The 25,492-nt window shown below is 37.7% G+C and overlaps 1 pseudogene; it reads left to right on the forward strand.

Moving 5' to 3' along the window:
* The first annotated feature begins 1,957 nt into the window (after positions 1–1,957).
* On the forward strand, positions 1,958–3,246 carry LOC123842028 (RNA-binding protein FUS-like; annotated as a pseudogene).
* The last annotated feature ends 22,246 nt before the right edge of the window (positions 3,247–25,492 follow it).

Consider the following 25,492-nt stretch of genomic DNA (forward strand, 5'->3'; position numbering starts at 1 on the left):
TACCTCAAAAGGTGACCTTATTTGGAAATAGGGTAATGGTAAATATAATTAGTTAAGATGGGGTCATACTGGGGTAGTGAATCCCAAATCAAATATGACTGATATCTCTACAAAAAGTGGAAATTTAGACACAGACACATAAAGAAGAAAGATGATGTAAAGAAACAAAAGCAAATGATAACCATCTAGAAGCCAAGGAGATAGGCCTGGAACAGACCCTTCCCTCACAGCCCTAAGAAGGAATCAACCTAATCAGTACATTGATTTCAGACTTCTAGAACTTCCTCTGGAACTGTGAGACAATACGTTTCTATTGTCCAAACTACCAGGTCTGTGGTACTTTGTTACAGCAGTTCTAGCAAACTAATAAAAAGAGTAATCAATATCAATAATAGAGATTGTGTACATAAAATTTTGTACACAAAATATCATGATTTGATATTTTGGCAAGTCAAAATTGGAATCTGATTTTTTTTAAAAAATAATATTTAATATTAAGAATGGAGAAAAAGAATTAAGCCAGTAGAAATATGAAATGATTCCATATAAAATTCAGAAATAGAAATGACAATAACTTCATCAGAACCATCTATGTAACTTGAACTATGCCTACGCCTAGGTCCACTAGCTAAAGACAACCTGAGCAAACGATTCCAAAGAAAGATTTACTATTTTCAAAATATCATACAAGTATCTGATTTGAATGATAAATACTAAACTGCAATATGAAGGTGGGTTTCCAGTAAGAAACATGCTATAAAAGAGAATATGTTTTTCTCAAAATCCCCTTTAAGAATTCATTAACAGGCAAATACCATCATGAAGAGAAACTAAAATGTTCTAACAGCTCAATGTGAATGAATTCTTCACATTTGGTTTCTATGGGTTAGGAAAATGGTAACATAGAACTCCGGGCATAGGGAGAAATGCAGAACACTGAAAGTGGGAATACCTGCAGTTAGACAGACTAGAGGTAAGGGAGAATCCAAGACATGTTTCACCCAACTATCTTTATATATCTATTCCTATGTCTGTATCTATTCTCTGAATTTTTTGGTGCTCTGTTTTTTTCAAAACACTTTAAAATACCGTATTTTTATAACAATCAGGGGGAGGAGAAACATGTTGCTATCCATGTTTTATAGATGAAAGTTTAGAAAGATTAACTTGTCCAAGGTCATAAAGCTAGGTAGTATTGCTTGGCTACAAACATCATAATTTTTAGATTTCAGCATTTTACCTACTACACTAAATCTGAGTACTATGAAGTCCTGCACTGAGAATGTTGATTGGAGTATTGGTTTTGTTCTAGTTTTTGGATAAACTAAATGTTTTTGACATTATGGTCTTCCCCTTCTATAAACCCAAAATGAAAAAAAGAACATTAGACACCATAAGGAGGAGAAATGTTCATTTCCCCCCCTTCAACAGCAAGAGAGCTAAATCAAAATCGTCTAGCAACCTCTATTGCCAGTAATTTCCACAGTGAAGTATACTAAATTAGAGGTTTGTAAGATAGCAAGATACCAGTAAAAATGCTTAGGTAGATTGGCAGATAAATTCTGATTGGTAAAGGGCCAGAGAACATGGCTTTTTCTTCAAAGTAAAAAACGGAAATTTTATGACCTTATAGAAGGAAATTACAAGGAAGGAATTCTTAATGGCTGGCATTGTACAGAAATGAATAAGTTAATATATGACTAGAAGATATAATAATCTTAAGAAGTATTTTTGTGCCTATCTATACAGTAATGGAAAAACTATCAATTTAAAAATATAATCAATTAAGTTAACCAAGCAAATGTTTCATTTTTTTTTTTTCTGGCTGAAGATGTAATTTTAATTTAAATTAACAAAACAAAACAGAACAAAACAAAACAGGCTCATTCCTTGAGGCCTCCATGCTCTGTGGTGTTGGAATCTTGTTCCTTGTCAGCCTGTTTGTGTGTGGGTGGACATGGCCTCAAATGATGATACCCAACAAGCAACCCAAAATTATGGGGCCTACCCCATGCAGCCTAGGCAGAGCTCTTCCCAGCAGAGCTATCAGCCCTATGGACAGCAGAGTGACAGTGGTTACATCCAGTCAGTAGGCACTTCAGGCTATGGTTAGAGCAGCTATGGTTCTTCTTATGGACAGACCCAGAACATAGGCTATGGCACTCGGTCAGCTCCCCAGGGATATGGCTCAACTGGTGGCTATGGCAGTAGTCAGAGTTCTCAGTCATTTTATGGACAAAGACCTCTTATCCTGGCTATGGCCAGCAGACAGCTCCTAGCAGCACCTCGGGAAGTTACACTAGGGGTTCTCAGAACAGTGACCATGGGCAGCCCCAGAGTGGGGGCTATGGCCAGCAGTCTGGCTATAGTGGACAGCAGCAAAGCTATGGACAGCAGCAAAGCTCCTATAATCTCCCTCAAGGCTATGGGCAACAGAATCAATACAACAGTAGCAGTGGAGGTGGTGATGAAGGGGGTGGTGGAGGTAAGTATGGCCAAGATCAATCTTCCATGAGTGGTGGTGGCAGTGGTTATGGCAATCAGGGCCAGAGTGGTGGTGGCAGTGGCTACAGGGGAGGCCAGCAGGACTGTGGGGGCTGCGGCTGGGGCAGGAGCAACTGCATCAGTGGTGGTTTTGAAACCGGAGGTCATGGAGGTGGCTGTGAAGGCAACTGTGAAGGCAGAGGCAGCATGGGCAGAAGTGACCATGCTGGCATCAATAAATTTGGTGGCGCTCAGGACCAAGGATCACATCATGATTTTAAACAGGATAGTTCAGACAACAACACCATCTTCATGCAAGGCGTGGATGAAAATGTTACAATTGAGTCTGTGGCTGATTGGTATTTTTAAGACAAATAAGAAAACAAGACAGCCCATCATTAATCTGCGCACAGACAGGGAAACAGGCAGCTGAAGGGAGAAGCAACAGTATTATTTGATGACCCATTTTCTGCTAAAGCAGCTACTGACTGGTTTGATGGTAAATAATTCTCTGGGAATCCCATCAAAGCCTCATTTGCTACTCGGTGAGCAGACTTTAATCAGGGCAGTGGCAATGGTCATAGAAGCTGAGGGTGAGGACGCTTGGGCCATGGAAGCTATGGAGGTGGTAGCAGTGGTGGTGGGGGCTGGGGAGGACTCCTTAGTGGAGGTGGTGGTGATGGCAGACAGCAGTGAGCTGGTGACCTCAAGTGTCCTAATCCTATATGTGAGAACATGAACTTCTCTTTTTTTCCCCTATGATCATTTGTTTTGTTTCTTAAATTCCACATATGAGGGAAATCATATGGCATTTGTCTTTCTCTGACTTATTTTGCTTAGCATAAGACTCTCTAACTCCATCCACATCTTTGCAAATGGCACGACTCCATTCGTTTTTATGTCTGAATAATATTCCGTGTGTGTGTATACACACAAAAACACCACACTTTCTTTATCATTTCATCATTCTTTTTTATGGCTGAGTAATATTCCAACGTGTGTGTGTGTGTGTGTGTGTGTGTGCGCACGCACGCACCACACCTTCTTTATCATTTCATCAGTTGATGGACATTTGGACCCTTCCCATAATTTGACTATTATAGACAATGCTACAATAAACATGGAGATGTATATATTCCTTCAAATTTAGTATTTTTGTGTTCTTTGTGTAAATACCTAGTAGTTCAATTGGTGTCAATTGCTGGATCATAAGATAGTTCTACTTTTAACTTTTTGAGGAATGTCCACACTGTTTTCCATAGCGGTTGAAACAGTTTGCTTTCCAACCAGCATTTCAAGAGGGTTCTCCTTTCTCCACATCCTCTCCCAAATGTTTTGTTTCTTGTGTTGTTGATTTTAGCAATTCTAACAAGTATGAGGTGATATCTCATTGTAGATTTCATTTACATTTCCCTGATGATGAGTGATATTGAGCATCTTTTCATGTATCTGTTAGCCATCTGGATGTCTTCTTTGGAAAAATGTTGATTCATGTCTTCTACCCATTTTTAACTAGATTACTTGTTAATTGGGGGTTGAGATTCATAAGTTCTTTATATATTTTGGATACTAATCTTTTATTGGATGTCATTTGCTAATATCTCCACCAATTTCATAGGTCGCCTTTTGGTTTTGTTGTTTCCTTCACTGTGCAGAAGCTTTTTATTTTGATGAAATCCCAGTATTTTATTTTTGATTTTGTTTCCCTTGCCTTGGGAGACATATCTAGTAAGAAGTTGCTACTGCCAATGTCAAAGAAGTTACTGCCTGTGTTTTTCTAGGATTTTAATGGTTCCTTGTCTCACATTTTAGTCTTTCATCAATTTTGTTTATTTTATTTTTAATTAAATATTTATTTATTTATTTATTTATTTATTTATTTATTTATTTATTTATGAGAGAGGGGGAGTGGCAGAGGGAGAGGGAAGAGAGAATCTTAAGCAGGTTCCCAACTGAGTGAGGAATGTGATGTGGGGCTCAATCTCAAATCCCTGAGATCATGACTTGAGCCAAAATCAAGAGTTCAATGCTTAACCAACTAATCCACCCAGGTGCCCTGGTCTTTCATCCATTTTGAATTTATTTTTGTGTATGGTGTAAAAAAGTGGTCCAGTTTCATTCTTTTGCATGTTGTTCTCCATATTTCCCAACACCATTTGTTGAAGAGACTGTATTTTTTCCATTAGATATTATTTCCATCTTTGTTGAAGATTAGTGACTGACCATATAGTTGTGGGCTCATTTCTGGGTTTTCTATTCTGTTCCATTGATATATGAGCCTATTTTTGTGCCAGTACCATACTGTCTTGAACACTAGAGCTTTGATATATAACTTGAAGTCCAGAACTGTGATGCCTCCAGTTTTGCTTTTATGTTTCAAGGTTTCTTTGGCTATTCAAGGACTTGTGTGGTTCCATAAAAATTTTACGATTCTTTTTTCTAGCTCTGTGAAACATGCTAATGGTATTTTGATAGGGATTACATTAAATATGTATATTGCTTTGGGTATCATAGATATTTTAACAATATTTTTTCTTCCAATCCATGACCATGGAATTTTTTTTTTTTCATTTCTTTGTGTCCTCTTCAATCACTTTCATCAATGTTTAGTATAGTTTTCAGGGTATAGATCTTTTACCTCTTTCATTAGGATTATTCCAAGGTATCTTAAAGTTTTTGGTGCAACTCTAAATGGAATTGATTCCTTGATTTCTCTTTCTGCTACTTCATTATTGGTGTATAAAAATGCAGGCACCTGGGTGGCTCAGTTGGTTAAGCAATTGCCTTCAGCTCAGGTCATGATCCCAGGGTCCTGGGATCGAGTCCCGCATCAGGCTCCCTGCTCTGCGGGGAGCCTGCTTCTCCCTCTCCCACTCCGCCTACTTGTGTTCCCTCTCTTGCTGTGTCTCTCTCTGTCAAATAAATAAATAAAATCTTTAAAAAAAATGCAACAGTACTCTTTATGTTGATATTGTATCCTACAACTTTACTGAACTCGTGTACCAGTTCTATGAATTTTGGGTGGAGTCTTTGGGTTTTCTATATAGAGTGTAATGTCATCTACAGATAGTTAGTTTGGCTTCTTCCTTGACAATTTGGATGCCTTTCATTTCTTTTTGTTGTCTGATTGCTGTGGCTAGGACTTCCAGTACTATGTTAAATAACAATGGTGAGAGTATATATCTCTGTCATGTTCCTGACCCTTTAGGGAAAGCTCTCAATTTTTAACCACTGAGGGTATTGTTAGCTGTGGGTTTTTTCTTTTTTTTTTTTTTTTCATTATGTTCAGTTAGCCACTGTATAGTACATCATTAGTTTTTTGATGTGGTGTTCAATGATTCATTAGTTGCATATAACACCCAGTATTCATCACAACACATGCCCACCTTAGTACCCATCACCCTGTTATCCCATCCCTCCACCCCCTCCCCTCTGAAACCCTCAGTTTGTTTCCCAGGGTCCATAGTCTCTCATGGTTCATCTCCATCTCTGATTTCTCTCCCTTCAGATTTCCCTCCTTTCCCCTATGGTCCTCCATGCTATTGTTTATGTTCCACATATGAGTGAAACCATATAATTGTCTTTCTCTGCTTGACTTACTTCACTTAACATAATCCCCTCCAGTTCCATCCATGCCAATGCAAATGGAGGGTATTTATCCAGCTGTAAGTTTTTTTTTCTATATGGTCTTTATTATGTTGAGGTATGTTCCCTCTAGACCTACTTTGTGGAGGGTTTTATCTTGAATGGATGTTGTACTTTGTCAAATGCTTCTCCTGTATCTATTGAAAGGATCATATGGTTCTTATCCTTTATTTTATTAGTGTGGTGTATCACGTTGATCAACTTGTGGGTATTGAACCGCTCTTGCAGCCCAGGAATAAATCCCACTTGACTGTGAATGAGTCTTTTACTGTTCTGTTTGACTTGGTTTGCTATTAATTTACTGAGAATTTTATGTCCAGGTTCATCAGGGATATTGGCCCACAGTTCTATTTTTTAGTGGAGTCTTTATCTGCTTTTAGTATCAGGGTAATACTGGCCTCATACAATAAGTTTGGAGATTCTCCTCCCTTTTCTATCTATTGAAATCATTTGAGAATAAGTATTAACTCTTTTTTAAGTGTTTGGTAAAATTCTCCTGTAAAGTCATCTGGCCCTGGACTTTTGTTTATTGGGAAATATTTTTATTATTGATTCACTTTCCATGTTGGTTATTAGTCTGTACAATTTTTTTATTTTTTCCTAATTCAGGTTTTAGAGGATTATATGTTTCTAGAAATGTACCCATTTTTTCCAGTTTACCCAATTTGTTGGCATATAATTTTTCATAATATTCTCTTGTAATGGCTTGTATTACTGTGGTGTTAGTTATTTCTCTTCTCTCATTTGTGATTTTATATATTTGGTTCCTTTCTCTTTTGTTTCTGATAAATCTGGCTGGGGTTTATCAATTTTTTTTCAAGGAACCAGCTCCTGTTTCATTGATCTGTTCTGCTATTATTTTGTTTCTATATCATTTATTTATGCTCTAATCTTTATTATTCCCTTCCTTCTAGTTGCTTTAGGCATCATTTGATGCTCTTTTTCTAGTTCTATTCAGTGTAAGGTTAGGTTGTTTATTTGAGATCTTTCTTGCTTCTTGAAGTAGGCCTGTATTGCTATATATTGCCCTTTTAGTACCACTTTTGCTACATCCCAAAGTTTTGAACCATTGTTTTCATTTTCATTTGTTTCCATGTATTTTAAATTTCTTCTTTGACTTCCTGGTTGACCCATTCATTCATTTTTTTTTTTAAGATTTTATTTATTTGAGAGAGAGAAAATGAGAGAGAGCACATGAGAGGGGGGAGGGTCAGAGGGAGAAGCAGACTCCCTGCTGAGCAGAGAGCCTGATGCGGGACTCGATCCTGGGACTCCAAGATCATGACCTAAGCCGAAGGCAGTCACTTAACCAACTGAGCCACCCAGGTGCCCCGACCCATTCATTCTTTAGTAGAATGTTTAACCTCTGTGTATTTGAGGTGTTTCTAATTTTTTTCTGGTGGTTGACTTCATTTCGTAAAAGATGCATGTTATGATCTCAATCTTTTTGTACTTGATGAGTCCTTATTTGTGACTTAATATGTGATCTATTTTGAAGAATGTCCCATGTGCACAGTACTGACCACAGTACTATAAACCATGAAGTCCACCAAAAGAAAAAAATTTGGAACGACCACAAATACATGGAAGTTAAACAACATGCTACTAAGTAATGGATGAGTCAACCAGGAAATCAAAGAACAAATACAAAAATATATAGAAATAAATAAAATGAAAACACAATGATCCAAAACTTTGAGATGCAACAAAAGGTTACTAAGAGAGAAGTATACAGCAATATAGGCCTGACTCAAGAAGCAAGAAAAATCTGAAGTAAACAACCCAAATTACACCTGAAGGAGTTAGAAAAAGAACAAATGAAGCCTAAAGCCAGGATAAGGAATAAAAACCTAAATAAATAAATAAATAAATAAATAAATAAATAAATAAATAACAACAACAACAAAAGAACAAAAACCCCAGTAAAACAGATCAATGACACCATGAGCCAGTTCTTTCAAAACACTGATAAAATTAATAAACTCCTATCCAGGCTTATCTAAAAGAAAACAGTAAAACCCACAACTATATGGTCAAATAATCTTTGACAAAGCAAATAAGAATATCAAATGGGAAAAAGTATATTCAACAAATGGTGTTGGCAACATGCAAAAGAATGAAACTAGACCACTTTCTTACACCATACACAAAAATAAACTCAAAATAGAACCTAAACATAAGACAAGAAACTATCAAAATCCTGGAGGAGAAAACAGGCAGCAACTTTTTTGACCACAGCTACACAAATTCTTACTAGACACATCTCCAGGGGCAAGGGAAACAAAAGTAAAAATGAACTCTTGGGACCTCATCAAGATAAAAACTTGCACACAGTGAAAAAAAATCAATAAAAACAAAAGGCAATTAATGGAATGGGAAAAGATATTTGCAAATGACATATCGAATAAAGTGCTAGTATCTAGAATCTATAAAGAACTTGTCAAAATCAACACCTCAAAAATAAATAATCCATTTAAGAAATGGGCAGAGGACAACAACAGACATTTCTCCAAAGAAAACATACAAATGGCTAACAGACACATGAAAAAATGTTCAAAATCACTCATCATCAGGGAAATACAAAATCTATTCATGATAAAAATCCATCAACAAAGTAGGGTTAAAAGGAACATAAATCAACATAACAAAAGCCATAGATGAAAAGCCCACAGAAAATTTCATCCTCAGTGGAGAAAAACTGAGAGCTTTACCTCCAAAGTCAGGAACAAGACAGGGATGTCCACTCTCACCACTGTTATTTAACATAGTATTGAAAGTCCTACTCACAACAATAAGACAACAAAAAGAAATAAAAGACATCCAAATCACTAAGGAAGAATTCAAATTTTCACTATTTGCAGATGAAGTATTAGCATCCAAAATATATAAAGAATTTATAAAACTCAACACCCAAAACCAAATAATCCATTTAAAATTGGGCAGAAGACATGAATAGACATTTTTCCAAAGAAGACATCCAGATGGCTAATAGACACATGAAAAGATGCTCAACATCACTCAGCACTAGGAAAATACAAATGAAAACTACAATGAGATATTTCCTCACACCTTTTCAGTATGTCTAAAATCAACAACACAAGAAACAACAGACATTGGTGAGGATGTGGAGAAAGGGGAACTCTCTTATATTGTTGGTGGAAAACAAACTTGCACCTACTGTGGAAAACAGTATGGAAGTTCCTCAAAAAGTTAAAAACAGAACTACCTTATGATCCAGCAATTGAATTATAAGTATTTACCAAAAGAATACAAAAATTCTGATTTTAAGGGATACATGCACCCCAATGATTATAGCAGTGTTATCTACGATAGCCAAATTATGGAAAGAGCTCAAATGTGCATCGACTGATCAATGGATAAAGAAGTGTGGTGTATATATATATATGTATATAAAATAGAACTACTCTATGACCCAACAATTGCATATATATATGTATATATATATATATATATATATATATGATGGAATATTACTCAGCCATCAAAAAGAATGAAATTGTGGCATTTGCAATGAGGTGGATGGAGCTAGAGAGTATTATGCTAAGTGAAATACATCAGATAAAGAGAAATACCATATGATTTCAATCATATGTGGAATTAATAAAGAAAACAAATGATCATGGGGGGAAAGAGAGGTAAACCAAGAACAGACAACTATAGACAACAAATGATTTCCAGAGGGGAGGTGGGTAGGCAAATGAGTGAAATAGGTAAGTGCACTTGTTTTGATGAGCTACAGGTGTTGTATGGGATGTTGAGTCACTAAATTGTACACATGAAACTAATATTACATTGTATATTAAGTAACTGGAATTTAAATAAAAACTTTAGGGCGCCTGGGTGGCTCAGTTGGTTAAGCGACTGCCTTTGGCTCAGGTCATGATCCTGGAGTCCCAGAATCGAGTCCCGCATTGGGCTCCCTGCTCGGCAGGGAGTCTGCTTCTCCCTCTGACCCTCCCCCCGCTCATGCTCTCTGTCTCTCATTCTCTCTGTCTCAAAAAAAAAAAAAAAATCTTAAAAAAAAAAAATAAAATAAAATAAAAACTTTAAAAATGGGGGGAAAAACTACAGTAAACAGATGTTTCAGTGAACACATAATCAAAGTTTCAATAATATTCTTTCAGTATATTTCTACCATTTTGTTACACTGTCAATTGATGTCATAATGTGTGATAAATGTTTAAAAGAAAATAGTATATCTTTCTACATACAATTCATACTGAAGTTTACATATATATTTACATGTACATATAGTTGCTATATAACATTTTAATAAAATAGTTTAAATATATTCTAAAAGCTTAAATTTAAGAAGTACGATTTTCTAGCTTAATAATCATTTTGTTCACTCTAAATTCCAATCTCCATTCCTAAATTTGGAAGAAATGAGAACATTGAGAGCACATTAAATTCAAGTTTCCATATCTTTCAAGCACTTTCCTACATTGTAACATTTTCATATTAACTCTGTAAGATTGTGTTCAGTATTTGTTGGCAAAAGTTGGGAAAAATATAAAGCAAACCAGGTAGAATAGCTGTCTTCTAGAATGTACCTATGTCAAACACCAATGAACAAAATGAATCTTTACTTTGGCCACCTAAAATCTGCCAATGGGTTTAATGTATATTATTTTGGTTAACGCATAGCAATTCAAAAGTCAACATTTCTTAAAGTTTTCAAAAATTGTGAACTAACTTGACTTCCTGCAAGAATTGAGAAGTGGACTTAAAGTAAATACACATTTTAGATTTCCAGACTGTGACCAATGAGCTGAAAATGGATCTTCATTCAATTTGAAAGTAGTGATTTGAATATGATTTACACAGCAGAATGGGCCTTTTTATCTTATCCCATATTAGCTATTGTCTTTTGTTCCCAGACTCACTCTTTTTTTTTTTTTTTAAGATTTTATTTATTTATTTGAGAGAGAGCAAGCACAAGTGGGTGGAAGGGCAGAGGGAGAAGCAGACTCCCTACTGAGCAAAGAACCTGATACAGGACTCCATCCCAGGACCCTGGGATCATGACCTGAGCCTAAGGCAGACACTTAACCACTGAGCCACCCAGGCATCCCTCCCAGACTTTCTTTTTTTTATCATTTTATTTACAGGCCTAGTTTCTCCTTGATGCACACACAAATAACATGCATTACTCTTCCAAGGAATTATGGGCATACCTGTTTATTTCTACTATGTGAGGACTAAAAAAGTGATCCTGTATATTATAACTTTGTGGTAAAATTCACCTTGTGTGCATGTTCTTTTTAATTTTTTTTAGTTGTTTGCTGTCTTTGTGTTCTATTTTGTTCTTCTACTTGACTAATTGTAAACTTCAAATTTTTCATGTACTTCAAAAAATCAAGCTTATGTATTAATATATTCAAACATCAGTGTTTAACAATTTTTCATCTCTTACCAAGGCCGAGTAAGTGTGGATTACATTCCATGTAATCAAAATAATTAGTTCAAATCTCACTAAGCTTATGTAACATGAAAAAATCAAAGATGCATAAAATCAGTTATATTTATTTAGAATTGCATGAGAAATATATATAATAAAACAAAACTCAATAGAGACATCTGATTACAAAATGGAAGAAAAAGATGTTTTATAGCAAACAGAATTCTATGCTTTAGTACTTGAATTTGAACTGTACATTTTTAACATTTACTCAATGAGTAAATTATTCAATGACTTTTTACAAATGACTTAAGTTTTCTTTGTATCTTTGTCAGTAAAACAAGAATTATAACATATATCTCACAGAATGACCCTGAGGAGTAATGTAGTTTATGTTCCATCACATACAAATGAAAGATTTTACAACTGAGTTGCAAGTGAAGTTGAATAGTTTTTATTCACAAATAAACTTCTGTAATGAAGTGAAAAATAGTTGATTTTCTTAAAATAATATTTTTATATGTTATTTTGGAAGAAGATTGATATTTCTAGTTTTCTCATTCATCAATATTTATATAACAAGGCTTCAAGATGACCAGCATCTGCAAAAATCCTCATTATTCCTTAATAGAGTCAACACAAGTAGAATAGCCATGCTATTCATTAATTAGGCAAACGTTTGTTTAGTATTTATTATGTGCACAGTAATTCTCCCAGTATTACAGAAGACATAAACACATTTGAAGTTTGATTGGATAACCATAACTATAGAGATAAAATTCTCACACAGGTTACCAATTACCATCTAATTGTAAAATCCAATTCATACATTTCTTTTTAAAACTTTTTTACTTGAGTATAGTTGACACACAATGAATAACAATGAAAACATTAGTTTCAGGTATACAACATAGTGATTCAACATCTCTATGTTATGCAAATCTTACCACATAGCTATCATCTGTAACCATACAACACTATTACATCATTGACTATATTCCCAATGCTGTACAATTTATTATTTTTTAATTCATTAACCTGACTTATTAATTCCATAAGTAGAAGCCTGTATCGCCCACTCGCTTTCATCCATTTGAATTTATGTTTTCTGGTGGTCAGGAAAAGATGGCGGGGGAGTAGGGGACCCTATTCCAACCAGTCCCCGGAATTGAGCTAGATATCTACCAGATGACTCCGAACACCCACGAAATCAGCCTGAATGTAAGAAGATAGATCTGGATCTCTACAAACAGAATATCACAGGCAGTTGGTTTCAAGGTATGAAGGGGGGAACCATGATTCTGCAGGCACATATCCAAAGATAAATAGAAGAGGGAGGGAGCTGCCATAAGTGCTGGCACTGGGAAGGTGAAATAACACAGGAGCACAAAAGCATCCCACACTGGGGACGAGACACAGACTTGCAGACCAGTAGCAATGGGGAAAGGACTTTAGGACAGCCGCCTGGACTGAAACCAAGAGCGGTGGGGCCATGCATGCAAAATGGCAGTTTTAGAAGCACAAAGGGCAGAGACATGCCTCAACCTGGAGGCGAGGACTGGGAGTGCTGCTGAAGGGCGCCAACCCAGGACACTGAAGTTTATACCAGCACAGACAGAAATGGAGATAGTGTGGCCTGGAGAGCTCACTGAAGAACAGACTGTGATCTCTCTGCTCTGGGGCAGGGGGTTGCAAATGATGTCTCTCAGAAGAGACGCAGAAACCCACCAGGGAAAGCCACCAGAGAACAAAAGCCCCAAAATACCGATTTTCACTGAGCCCATCCCCCACCACAGGGGACAGGGCAACTCTGCCCAAACAAGATTGACTGAGTAAGAGCATGGCAGACCCCTCCCACAGAAGACAGGCTGGAAGAACAAGAGGCCAGCAACTCTAAGGTCCCCATAAACAGGTGCATCTTGCTTAGATTGTGGTCAATAATTTGGACTCTGTACATTCCCTCAACTACCCCTCAACAGAATGACTAGGAGGAGGAACCCCCCAAATAGGAAAGACTTAGAGACTGTGACTTCTGTCACAGATTTACAAATGGATATGATATAACCCAGATGTCAGAGATGGAATTCAGGGTAGCAATTTTGAAGACAATAGCTAGAATAGAGAAATCGGTTAATGGCAACATAGAGTCTCTAAGGGCAGAAATGAAAGCTGAACTGGCAGAACTTAAAAATGCTCTCAGTGAGATCCAATCCAATCTAGATAATCTAACAGCTAGAGTAGGCAAGGCATAAGAACAAATTAGTGATCTAGAAGACCAATTGATAGAAAAGAAGGGAAAAGAGGAGGCCAGGGAAAAACAATTCAAAATCCATGAAAATATGATCAGAGAAATAAGTGACACCATGAAATGTCCTAATGTCAGAATTATTGGGATCCCTGAGGTGGAGAGAGAGAGAGGACTTGAAGATGTATTTGAGCAAATCATAGCTGACAACTTCCCTAATCTGGGGAATGAAACAAACATTCAAGTCCTAGAGGCAGAGAGGACCCCTCCCAAGATCAAGGAAAACAAGCCAATGCCCTGGCATGTAATAGTAAAACTTGCAAATCTTAGAACCAAGGAAACCATCTTAAGGGCAGTTAGGGGGAAGAGATTCCTTACGTACAGGGGAAAGAACATGAGAATAATGTCAGACCTATCCACAGAGACCTGGCAAGCCAGAAAGGGCTGGCAAGACAAAATTCAGGGTATTAAATGAAAAGAACATGCACCCAAGAATACTTTATCTGGCAAGGTTGTCATTTAGAATGGATGGAGAGATGCAAAGCTTCCAAGATGGCAGAAAATGAAAGAATATGTGACTACTAAGCTGGCCCTGCAAGAAATATGAAGGGGGGTTCTATAAGAGGAGAAAACCCCAAGAGTGATATAGAAAACAAATTTACACAGACAATCTATAGAAACAAGGTCTTCACAGGCAACATGATGACAATAAATTCCTACCTTTCAAAAACCACGCTCAACATGAATGGCCTAAATGCTCCCATAAAACAGCACAGGGTTGCAGATTGGACAAAAGGACAGAACTCATCCATACGCTGTCTACAAGAGACTCATTTTGAACCTGAAGATACATTCAGACTGAAAGTGAAGGGATGGAGATCCATCTTCCATGCCAGCGGACCTCAAAAGAAAGCTGGAGTAGCAATTCTTATATCAGACAAATTAGATTATGAGCTATGTAGTTAGAGACACAGAAGGACACTATATCATTCTTAAAAGGTCTATCCAACAAGATCTAACAACTGTAAACATCTACACCCCCAACATGGCAGCAGCCATCTACATAAGCCAACTGTTAACCAAAATAAAGAGTCATATTGATAACAATACATTAATTGTAGGAGACTTCAATACTCCACTCTCAGTAATAGACAGATCATCTAAGCAGAAAATCAACAAAGAATCAAGAGCTTTGAATGACACACTGGACCAGATGGACCTCATAGATATATACACAACATTCTACCTTAAAACAACAGAATACTCATTCTTCTCAAGTGCACATGGAACTTTTTCCAGAATAGACCACATACTGGATCACAAATTAGATCTCAACTGATACCAAAAGATTGAGATTATTCTGTGCATATTCTCGGACCATAATGCTTTAAAACTAGAACTCAATGACAAGAAAAAAAAAATGGCAGAAATTCAAACAGTTGGAAGCTAAAGACCACTCTGCTCAGTAATGTTTGGGTTAACCAGGAAATCAAAGAAGAACTTAAAGAATTCATGGAAACCAATGATAATGAAAACACATCAGTCAAAACCTGTGGGATACTGCAAAGGCAGTCCTAAGGGGGGAATACATAGCCATTCAAGCCTCACTCAAAAAAATAGAAAAATCTTGAATTCACCAACTAACTCTACACCTTAAAGAACTAGAGAAAAAGCAACAAATGATGCCTAAGCCACACATTAGAAGAGAAACAATTATGATTAGAGCAGAGATTAATGAATTAGAAACCAGAAACACAGTAGATCAGATCAACAAAACAAGAAGTTGGTTCTTTGAAGGAATTAATAAGATCAATAAACCACTGGCCAGACTTATCCAAAAGAAAAGAGGAAGGACCCAAATTAGTAAAATGATGAATGAAAGGGGAGAGATCATGACTAACACCAAGGACATAGAAACAATTATTAGAAATTATTATCAACACCTCTATGCCAATAAACTAAGCCACCTGGAAGAAATGGATGTATTCCTGGAAACCTATAAATTGCCAAGACTGAAACAGGAAGAAATTGACAACCCGAGTAGGCCAAAAACCAGTAACGAGATTGAAGCAGTGGTCAAAAACCTCCCAAAAAACAAGAGTTTTTCCAGGGCCTGGTGGATTCCCTGGGGAATTCTACTAAACTATATTAAAGATTTGAATGTAAGACCTGAACAACAAAACTCCTAGAAGAATACAGATGCAGTAAACTCCTTGAAATTGGTCTTGGCAATGATTTTGATTTTACTGCTTTTCTATTTCATTCTAAAAGCAAACACAACAAAACCAAAATAAACAAGTGGAACACATCAAACTAAATACCTTTCAATGGCATAGGAAGCCATCAACAAAATGAAAAGGTAATTTACTGAATGGGAGAAAATATCTGCAAATCATATATCTGATAAGCAGTTAATATCTAAAATATATAATGAAGTCATATAACTCAATAGCAAAACAAAATAAAACATAAACAAAATCCCAGACAATGCAATTTAAACATGAGCATATCTGAATGGACTTTTTTTTCCCCAAAGAAGACATACAGATGGCCAACATATACATGAAAAGGAGTTCAACATCATTAATCATGAGGGAAATGCAAATCAAAACCTCAGTGAGAGATTACCTTATATCTGTTAGAATGGCTATTATCTATTATCATAAAGACACAAAATAAAGTGTTGACAAGAATGAAAAGAAAACGTAATCATTATGCACTGTGCATGGGAATGTAAGATGATCAAGTGGCTATGGAAAACCATATGAAAGGTCCTCAATATATTAGAAATAGAGGAATTCCTGGGGAGACAGTGTAGTAGGAGGATCCTAAGCTCATTTGACCCATGGATACAACTAGATAAGAGCCACACCAGTGTAAATAACCAAGAAAACAACAAAAACACTGGCAGAAGAGACTCTTTATAGCTAAATATAGAGAAGAGGCCACATAAAAGAGAGTAGAGTGGGCAGAGACACATTGGGAGCTAAAGAGACAAGAACGACTATCCATTGTAGGGAGAGATGCTACGAAATCAGAAGGGAGAGAGACACAGACTCTCAGACCAGGGAGCTTGCACAGGGGAGATAAGTCACCATAACATTTGCCTTTGAAAACCCGAAGGGCATAATTTTGGGAGTTTACACAGTCAGAAGGGATTAATACCTGGAACTTTGAAAATCAGCAAGCTCCACTCTGAGAGATCCTGGAGGAAGAAAGTGTGACCTGGGAGCTGTGGAAGAGGGTGTATGCACAAGCTCCCAGCTGCTAGCAATTGCAAAGTCACAAAGTAGTTTGCGAGACTTTGAAAGAGACATTCACAGGTCCCCAAAACTCCCTCACGAGGGTTGTGGCAGACACAAATTGTGCGACTCTGTAGAGTTTGGTACACACAGAGGAGGAGACGGATTGACCTGGAAGATTTGTTGAGGGGGCAGACCGTGACACTGCAGCTTTGGGCCAGAGAGTCCTGCATGGTCGTGTATGCTCTTACCTTCTAAAGAGAAATGGAAAGACTCCAGGGGAAAAAAAGCCACACAGACAACCAGCTCACATTAAGCCCATTTCCCTGACAAGTAGTGAGGCAACTCCACCCAGGCAAGGACACCTGAGAAGCTGAGCAGCAGGACCCTCCCCCAGAAGACAGACTGGAAGAATAGGTGAATGATAAGCTTCTTATTACAGGACTGTAAACTCCAGCGCTAAGGGAAAATAATATAGGGAGTTCCAGGTGTTCCCTCACAACTCGCTTATACTTCAGGCTAAAATTTTACATTTCTTTTTAGTTTCTTTTCTTATTCTTTTTTTTTTAACCTGCTCCTATTTCAAATAGATTTGTAGTTCCCAACATATATTTTTAAGTTGCTTCTTAACTTTTATTTTTTTCACATGTTTTATAGATTTATGCCCCATACTAGCTCATCTTTCACTCTATTCAATTTTATATTGAAGGACACATTGGACCATATGGACTTTGAAGATATATACAGAACATTCCATTGTAAAACAACGAAATACTCATTCTTCTCAAGTGCACATGGAACGTTCTCCAGAATAGAACACATATTGGGTTACAAATCATATCTCAGCTGATACCAAAGATTGAGATTATTCCCTGCATATTTTCAGACCAGAATGCACTGAAACTGGAACTCAACCACAAGGAAAAATTTGGAAGGAATGCAAACATTTGGAGGTTGAAACACATCCCACTAAAGAATGAATGGGTCAACCAGGAAATTAAAGAGGAACTTAAAGAGTTCATGAAATCAGTTAAAATGAAAACACAGTGGTTCAGAACCTATAGGATACTGCAAAGGCAGGCCTTAGAGGAAAGTACAGACCCATCCAAGCCTATCTCAGAAAATTAGAAAAATCCCAAATGCACAAGCTAACCTTAACCCTAAAGGACCTGGAGAAAGAACAACAAATAAAGTCAAAACCAAGCAGAAGAAGAGAAATAATAAAGATTAGAGCAGAGATTAATGAAATAAAAACTAGAACAGTAGAACAGATCAATGAAATTAGAAGCTGGTTCTTTGAAAGAATTAATAAAATCAACAAACCTCTGGCCAGACTTTCCCAAAAGAAAATAGAAAGGACCCAAATTAATAAAATCATGAATGAAAGGGGAGAAATCACAGCCAAACTAAGGAAATAGAGACAATTATTAGAACTTATTACCAGCAGTTATATGCCAACAAACTAGGCAATTTTGAAGAAACGGATGCATTCCTGGACACTTATGAACTACCAAGACTGAAACAGGAAGAAATAAACCATTTGAACAGACAAATAGCCAGCAAGGAAATTGAAACACTAATCAAAAACCTCCCAAAAACAAGAGTCCAGGGAACAGATGGCTTCCCAGTGGAATTCTACCAGAAATTTAAAGAAGAAATCATACCTATTCTACTGAAGCTGTTCCAAAATGTAGAAAAAAACAAAACAAAACAAAAAAAACCTTTCAAACTCGTTTTATGAGCCCAGCATTATCCTGATCCCAAAACTAGACAAAGACCCCACCGAAAAGAATTACAGACCAATATCCTTGATGAACATGGATGCCAAATACTCAACAAGATCCTAGCCAATAGGACATTAAACAGTACATTAAAAGGATTAATCACCACAACCTGGTGGGGTTAATTCCTGGGATGCAAGAGTATTTCAACATTTGCAAATCAATCAAAGTGATAGATCACATTAACAAAAGAGACAAGAAACTTATGATTCTCTCAATTGATGCAGAAAACGCATATGACAAAATACAACATCCTTTCCTAATTAAAACTTTTCAAAATATAGGGATAGAGGGAACATACCTCAATATCATAAAAGCCATCTATGAAAAGCAAGCCCACAGCAAATATCATTCTCAATGGGGAAAACTTAGAGTTTTTCCCTTAAGGTCAGAAACATGACAGGGATGCCTGCTGTCACTGCTACAGTTAAACATAGTACTAGAAGTCTTAGCCTCAGCAATCAGACAACAAAAACAAATCAAATGCATTCAAATTGGCAAAGAAGAAATAAAACTCTCTCCTTACAGATGACATAATACTTTATGTGGAAAACACACAAGACTCCACCCACAAATTCCTAGAACTCATACAGCAATTCAGCAAGGTAACAGGATACAAAATCAATGCACAGACAACAACTGCATTTCTCTACGCTAAAAATGTGACTGAAGAAAGAGAAATTAAGGAACCAATTACATTTAAAATAGTACCAAAAACCATAAGAAACCCAGGAATAAACCTAACAAAAGAGGTAAAAGATCTATACTCTAGAAACTACAGAACACTTATGAAAGAAATTGAGGAAGACACGAAGAGAAGGAAAAACATTCAATGTTCATGGGTTGGAGGAATAAACATTGTGAAAATGTCTATGCTGCCCAGAGCAATCTACACTATCAAGGAAATTCTATCAAAATACCATCTCATTTTCCACAGCCCTGGAAGAAAAAATCCTAAAATTTGTGTGGAACCAGAAAAGACCCTGCTCACCAGGGGAATGTAGAAAAAGAAAAACAAAGCTGGGGCATCACATTGCCTGAACTCAAGCTATATTACAAAGATGTGATCATCAAGAGAGCATGCTATTGGCACAAAAACGGACACATAGACCAATGGAATAGAAGAGAGACTCCAGAAATGAACCCTCAACTCTATGGTCAACTAATCTTTGACAAATCAGGAAAAAATATCCAATGGAAAAAAGACAGTCTCTTAAATAATTGGTGCTGGGAAAATTGGACAACTACATACAGAAGAATGAAACTGGACCCTTCTCTTACACCATACACAAAGATAAACTCAAAATAGATGGAAGACCTCAATATGAGACAGGAATCCATCAAAATCCTAGAGGAGGGGCGGAGCAAGATGGCAGAGGAGTAGGAGACCTGGATTTCGTCTCCTCTCAGGAATTCAGCTGGATAGGGATCAAACCATTCTGAACACCTACAAACCCAACAGGAGATCGAAGAAAGGAATAGCAACAACTCTCTGAACAGAAAAGCGACCACTTTCTGGAAGGTAGGACGTGCGGAGAAGTGAATCCGAGGCGATATTCGGGAGGATAGAAGGCGGGGGAGGGGCCTCCGTCGGCCGCTTCTGGCAAGTGATAGAGCCGCGGAGCAGAAAATCGGAACTTTTAAAAGTCTGCTCCGCTGAGGGACGTCACTCTGGTGGCTAAGCGGGGGGTGGAACCCTCCGGGACAGTGTGGTCTCAGGACCCTCGGGGTCACAGAAAGACCGGGGGGTGCCTGAGTGTGGCAGAGCTCCCAGGTAACGGAGCAGGGAAGCCGGCTGCAGAGGCAGAGCCCAGGCGCGGGCTCTCAGCTTGGGGTTGCCATAAACCATGATCTGGGGCACAGTCAGGCCCCTGCTCCTCCAGCAGGGACCCAACAAGCGGCAGATCTGGGGAGACTCACCTTCCTCCCCCATGAGGAGCCGCGCAGGAGTGCACCGCAGGGATCTGCTGGGTTTGGAGACTCCACCTGTGGTCGGGTGCAAGAGATAGAAACGCGCGGTCACAGGCCGGGTGAGCACGGAGTGCGGCCGGAGACCGGGGAGACGGGAGTGACTGACGGCTTTTCTCTGGGGGGTCACTGAGAAGCGGGGCCCCGAGTTCTCGGCTCCTCTGGGGCAGAGATTGGGAGGCCGCCATTTTCACTCTCCGCCTCCAAAGCTATACGGAAAGCTTGCAGGGAACAAAAGCCCCGGAGAGCAAGCCGAAGCACATTACTTAGCCGGGAGGGGGCAAGGGCGGGGCAATTCCGCCTCCGGCAGAGACATTTGGAAACCATGGCAACAGCCCCCCCCCCCCAGAAGATCAGTGAGAACAGCCAGCCAAGACCAAGTTTACCGATCAATGAGAACGGCAGAACTCCAGCGCTAGGGGAATAATGCACATAGAATCTGTGGCTTTATTACCAAGATTCTTTAGTCTTTCAAAGTTAATTTTTTTTAACTGTCTTTTTTTCTTTTTTTTTTCTTTTTGAATTTTTCTTTTTCCCTTTTTCAACCAACATCTTATCAATCCCTTTTAAAAAAAAAAAAACACATTTTTATTTTTCATTTTTAGAGTCATATTCTATCCCTTCATAGTAGTTACCCGTATTTTTGGCTTATATATATAAGTTGTTCTCTCTTTAAAATTTTGACATAGTTTCTTCTAACAGATTAAAATATACCCTACATCTCTAGTATATGGTGTTTTCTATTCCCCTGCCTGATCACATCCTCTCCCTTATTTTTCTTTTTTTTTCCATTTTTTAAATCCTCTTCTTTCTTTTTTCAAACAACTTCTTATCAATTCCTTTTATAATTTTTTTTATATTTTCCATCTTTACAGTCATATTCCATCCCTTCGTCATATCAACCCTTATTTTTGTACATATATAAGTTTTTATTTCTTTAAAATTTTGGGAGGCACTTTCTTCTAAAAGACCAAAATACACCCCAAATCTAGTGTGTGACACTGATCTATATACCATATAGATCATATTTGATCACATTCTGTTATTTTCTTGTTGTTGTTGTTTTGTTTTGTTTTGTTTGTTTTTGTTTTTATCTTTATCTTTTTCTTTTTTCTCTCTTTCCCTTTCTTTTCCCACTGCTTCAGGTCTTTTCTGATTTGTTTAGAGTATATTTTCTGGGAACGTTGTTACTCTGCTAGCATTTTGTTCTCTCATTAATCTCTTCTCCTCTGCACAAAATGACAAGACGGAAAAAATCACCTCAACAAAAAGAACAAGAGGTACTACCGACTGCCAGGGACCTACTCAATACGGACATTAGTACGATGTCAGATCTAGAGTTTAGAATCATCACTTTAAAGATACTAGCTGGGCTTGAAAAAAATATGGAAGTTATTAGAGAAACCCTTTCTGGAGAAGTAAAAGAACTGAAATCCAACCAAGTCAAAATAAAAAAGGCTATTAATGAGGTACAATCAAAAATGGGAGCGCTAACTGCGAGAATAAATGAGGCAGAAGAGAGAATCAGTAATATAGAAGATGAACTGATGGAAAATAAAGAAGCTGAGAATAAGAGAGATAAACAACTACTCACGAGGGCAGAATTTGAGAGATAAGCGATACCATAAGACAAAACAACATTAGAATAATTGGGATCCCAGAAGAAGAAAAAAGAGAGAGGGGGGCAGAAGGTATAATGGAGCAAATTATAGCAGAGAACTTCCCTAATTTGGGGAAGGAAACAGGCATGAAAATCCAGGAAGCACAGAGAACCCCTCTCAAAATCAATAAAAATAGGTCAACACCCCGACATCTAATAGTAAAACTTATGAGTCTCAGAGACAAAGAGAAAATCCTGAAAGCAGCTCGGGAGAAGAGATATGTAACCTACAATGGCAGAAACATTAGATTGGCAAAAGACCTATCCACAGAGACCTGGCAGGCCAGAAAGGACTGGCAGGATATATTCAGAGCACTAAATGAGAAAAATATGCAGCCAAGAATACTCTATCCAGCTAGGCTGTCATTGAAAATTGAAGGAGAGATAAAAAGCTTCCAGGACAAACGAAAACTAAAGGAATTTGCAAACACAAAACCAGCCCTACAGGAAATCTTGAAAGGGGTCCTCTAAGCAAAGAGAGAGCCTAAAAGCAGCATAGACCAGAAAGGAACACAGACAATATACGGTACCAGTCACCTTACAAGCAATACAATGGCACTAAATTCCTATCTTTCAATAGTTACCCTGAATGTAAATGGGCTCAATGCCCCAAGCAAAAGACACAGGCTATCAGACTGGATTAAAAAACAAGACCCATTGATATGCTGTCTGCAAGAGACTCATCTTAGAACCAAAGACACCCCCAGATTGAAAGTGAGGGGGTGGAAAACCATTTACCATGCTAATGAACACCAAAAGAAAGCTGGGGTGGCAATCCTTCTATCAGACAAATTAGATTTTAAACCAAAGACTGTAATAAGAGATGAGGAAGGACATTATATCCTACTTAAAGGATCTATCCAACAAGAAGATCTAACAATTGTAAATATCTATGCCCCTAACATGGGAGCAGCCAATTATATAAGGCAATTAATAACAAAAGCAAAGAAACACATCAACAACAATACAATAATAGTGGGGTCTTTAACATCCCCCTCACTGAAATTGACAGATCGTCTAAGCAAAAGATCAACAAGGAAATAAAGACTTTAAATGACACACTCGACCAAATGGACTTCACAGACATATTCAGAACATTCCACCCCAAAGCAATGGAATACACATTCTTCTCTAGTGCCCATGGAACATTCTCCAGAATCGATCACATCCTAGGTCATAAATCAGGTCTCACCTGGTACCAAAAGATTGGGTTCATTCCCTGCCTATTTTCAGACCACAATGCTTTGAAACTAGAACTCAATCACAAGAGGAAAGTCGGAAAGAACTCAAATACATGAGGCTAAAGAGCATCCTCCTGAAGAATGAATGGGTCAACCAGGAAATTAAAGAAGAATTAAAAAAATACATGGAAACCAAAGAAAATGAAAACACAACTGTTCAAAATCTTTGGGATGCAGCAAAGGCAGTCCTAAGAGGAAAGTATATAGCAATACAAGCCTTTCTCAAGAAACAAGAAAGGTCTCAAATACACAACCTAACCCTACACCTAAAGGAGCTGGAGAAAGAACAGCTAATAAAGCCTAGCCCAAGCAGGAGAAGAGAAATAATAAAGATCAGAGCAGAAATCAATGAAATACAAACTAAAAGAACAGTAGAACAGATCAACGAAACCAGGAGCTGGTTCTTTGAAAGAATTAACAAGATTGATAAACCCCTGGCCAGACTTATCAAAAAGAGAAGAGAAATGACCCAAATCAACAAAATGAGGAATGAAAGAGGAGAGATCACAACCAACACCAAAGAAATACAAACAATTATAAGAACATATTATGAGCAACTCTATGGCAGCAAATTAGATAACCTGGAAGAAATGGAGGCATTCCTAGAGATGAATCAACTACCAAAACTGAAGCAGGAAGAAATAGAAAACCTGAACAGACCTATAACCACTAAGGAAATTGAAGCAGTCATCAAAAATCTCCTAACAAACAAAAGCCCAGGGCCAGATGGCTTCCCAGGGGAATTCTACCAAACATTTCAAGAAGAATACCTATTCTTCTGAAACTGTTCCAAAAAATAGAAACGGAAGGAAAACTTCCAAACTCATTTTATGAGGCCAGCATTACCTTGATCCCCAAACCAGACAAAGACGCCATCAAAAAGAATTACAGACCAATATCCCTGGTGAACATGGATGCAACAATTCTCACCAAAATACTAGCCAATAGGATCCAACAGTACATTAAAAGGATTATTCACCATGACCAAGTGGGATTTATCCCTGGGCTGCAAGGTTGGTTCAACATCCGCAAATCAATCAATGGGATACAATACATTAACAAAAGAAAGAACAAGAATCATATGATCCTCTCAATAGATGCAGAAAAAGCTTCTGACAAAGTACAGCATCCTTTCTTGATCAAAACTCTTCAGAGTATAGGGATCAAGGGTACATACCTCAATATCATAAAAGCCATCTATGAAAAACCTACAGCAAATATCATTCTCAATGGGGAAAAACTGAGAGCTTTCCCCTAAGGTCAGGAATGCGGCAGGGATGTCCACTATCACCACTGCTATTCAACATAGTATTGGAAGTCCTAGCCACAGCAATCAGACAATAAAAAGAAAGCAAAGGCATCCAAATTGGCAAAGAAGAAGTCAAACTCTCACTCTTTGCAGATGATATGATACTTTATGTGGAAAACCCAAAAGACTCCACCCCAAAACTGCTAGAACTCATACAGGAATTCAGTAAAGTGGCAGGATATAAAATCAATGCACAGAAGTCAGTGGCATTCCTATACACCAACAACAAGACAGAAGAAAGAGAAATTAAGGAGTCGATCCCATTTACAATTGCACCCAAAACCATAAGATACCTAGGAATAAATCTAACCAAAGAGACAAAGGATCTGTACTCAGAAAACTATAAAATACTCATGAAAGAAATGGAGGAAGACACAAAGAAATGGAAAAACGTTCCATGCTCATGGATTGGAAGAACAAATATTGTGAAGATGTCAATGCTACCTAGAGCAATCTACACATTCAATGCAATCCCCATCAAAATACCATCCACTT

Source organism: Mirounga angustirostris, unplaced genomic scaffold (genome assembly GCF_029215605.1).
Source record: "Mirounga angustirostris isolate CCGP_5_RB_7025 unplaced genomic scaffold, mMirAng1.0.hap1 SCAF_11, whole genome shotgun sequence".
Taxonomy (NCBI): domain Eukaryota; kingdom Metazoa; phylum Chordata; class Mammalia; order Carnivora; family Phocidae; genus Mirounga; species Mirounga angustirostris.